The sequence below is a fragment of the Triticum dicoccoides genome, chromosome 3A, assembly GCF_002162155.2.
Source record: "Triticum dicoccoides isolate Atlit2015 ecotype Zavitan chromosome 3A, WEW_v2.0, whole genome shotgun sequence".
NCBI lineage: Eukaryota > Viridiplantae > Streptophyta > Magnoliopsida > Poales > Poaceae > Triticum > Triticum dicoccoides.
The window spans coordinates 401,885,327-401,887,908 of record NC_041384.1 but is presented as its reverse complement, the minus strand read 5'-3'; positions in this window follow the sequence as shown (position 1 = coordinate 401,887,908).

Here is a 2,582-nt window from a genome sequence, read left to right as displayed (position 1 = left end):
AGAGAGAATAGGGGGGGGGGATAATGAATACAATGCAAACAGATGCATATCGATGCATGACATGACAAGTAACGGTGCCAGGTATGCCATGACGCAGTAGAAGGTGATACCGGCGAAGGGGGGAAACATTCGGGAAAGTATCCCCGGTGTTTCGCGTTTTCGGACAGATGAACCGAAGGGGGAAAGTTACGGGTTCACTATGCTAGGGGTGTGTGGCGGACGAACGGGGTACGTATTCGGATTCGTCTCGTCGTTCTGAGCAACTTTCATGTACAAAGTTTTTTCATCCGAGTTACGGTTTATTATATATCAATTTATAAAGTTTTAAACATTTTATGGGATTATTATTAATTCGAAATTAAATAGAAAATACTAGGTGTACTCAGCCATGTGTTAGCCACAGAGGCTGACTGGTGGGGGCCAAAGGGTCCAGTCAACATGTTGACTAGTCAAATTTGACTGGTCAATTGGGTCTTGGGACCCACATGTCATAGTCTGTCGGGTTTAGCTAATTAGTTATTTTAGTTAATTAACTAATTAATTATTCAATTAACTAATTATTTATTTTATTTTATTTTTTACTTTTCTCTTTTTTAAGGGCTGGGCCCATTGGCCAGAGGCACAGCCGGCCTCCAGTGGCCAGAGGCATGCACGGCCTCGCGGAGGAGGACCGACGGCCACGGCCAGAAGCAGGAGGGGCCGGGCTCGGCCGGCAGCGGGCGGTGCCGGCGGAGGGCGACACCGGTGGAGGGTGGCGCCGGCGGAGGGCGGAGCGTGGGGCGGCGAGCATGGTCGGGGAGCACTAGCGGAGACAGGCGCGGGGCATGGTTGGTGGCAGAGGCAGCGGCGCAACAGAGCAAAGCAGCAGCAGGAGGAGGCCGAGCGGCCGGCAGCGGCTACGCGCGCGCGAGCGAGGCCTGAGCAGGGCGGGTGCGGGCGTGGGGCGGCGAGGGCACGCCCGGACGAGGTAGGGCGCGGCCAGCGGCACGGGAGCGGAGCTCCGGGTGTGGGGATGGCATCAGCGATGCTGCCGGCGGGCAGGCCAGGGGACGCGCGAGTGCGTGTGTGAGCTGCATAGGGCAGCAGGTGGGCGAACACGAAGGTGTGTGGGCACGACTAGTGCGTGCCCGGACGGCGTGGGGCACGACCAGGGGGAGGCGAGCGTGACGGTGCATGCAGGGGCGCGGTTCAAGTCACACGGTGGTGGCGGCCTACAGCGGCGGGAGCAAGGGAAAATGCGAGGGATCTGAAGGAGGGGCTCACAGGGGAGGTCGTGGAGGGGTCGATGGGGCCGGGGACGGTCGAGGGGCGCGGATCGACGATGGCGCTTGGAGGTTGTAGTCAGGGAAGAAGAGTAGCAGGCGCCGTCTCGGCGGCTCCTTGGTCCCGATCCAGTAGCGCAGTCGAGGTAGAAGAGGACGGTGTAGCTCTCGGACGTCCTTGTGTGGCTTGGGACGGCTTTCGGTTATGACATCGATGAAGGCAATGGTGACCGCGGAGAACTCGATCTCAGTAGCGAGCAAAAACAAGGGGGAAGGGGGAGCGAGGGGAGAATGACGTGCTAGGGTTTCGAGGGGAGTCGGGATGACCTTGTAGGACGCCAGTGCGTCGCTCGATGGCCGGCACGTGGCCGATCCGGCCATGGACGCCATGGACGCTGTGGGCGTGTCCAGCACATCTCGTGTGAACAGGAGGTAGGAGGAAACCTCCTGGTGGGCTGGGTCGAACACTATTGACTTGAAGCCCATTGGTATAGTGCATCCTTGTCCTTTTTCATTTCTTTTTAGTGATTATTACCTAGCTACTGTTTTGCATTTAAATAAGCTTTCAAACCATTTTTGTTGCACATGGAATTTGCCACACAATTACCAGAGAATAGTTTGAGCAAGGACAAAAAGTTCGGGGACAAATGGAGTTAAATAAATCATTGTTTATTTTGAAAAGGCCAATTTATTTGCTGCCGGATTACTTATAAAGTTTCTAGGGGAATTTTAATAATCCAACCAGGGTTGATTTCTTCATGAAAATTTCATCAGGGATTTATGGGAGATTAACAACATTTTTGTTTTTCTGTTTAAAGAAATATTATTTTGCCTTTGTTTTAAATTTTGAATTCAATCGGTTTGGAGCAAAGTGAGGTTTAGCAAATTAATTGCGATGACCTGGCACCATTAGTGTGTGATTACTGTAGTTGTACAACGGGGGTGTTACAAATCTCCTCCACTACAAGAAATCTTGTCCCAAGATTTAAGAGGTGGAGTAAGGGGGAAAGTGTTGGTTATGAAATTCTAACGAGTCTTCTCGGTCTTGGTTGCTCTCCTCGAAGAGATCGATCCATTACATTGATGTCTTCATCTCTCTACTTCAGGTCATCATGATGAAGTCGGCATCCTTTCTTCGGGAACTCCATCGTACTTAGGAAAGAATAAAGGGTGGGTATTCCAGGAGAACGGACCTCTGCAAGGTTGACTATCTGGTTGATAACATCGGGGAAGGTGGCGGAAAGTAACTCTCAAATTGAAACTTAAGGAATTATCGAGAGCAAAGTAAGGAGGTATCATGGGAAGTTTCGAGCGGGCATG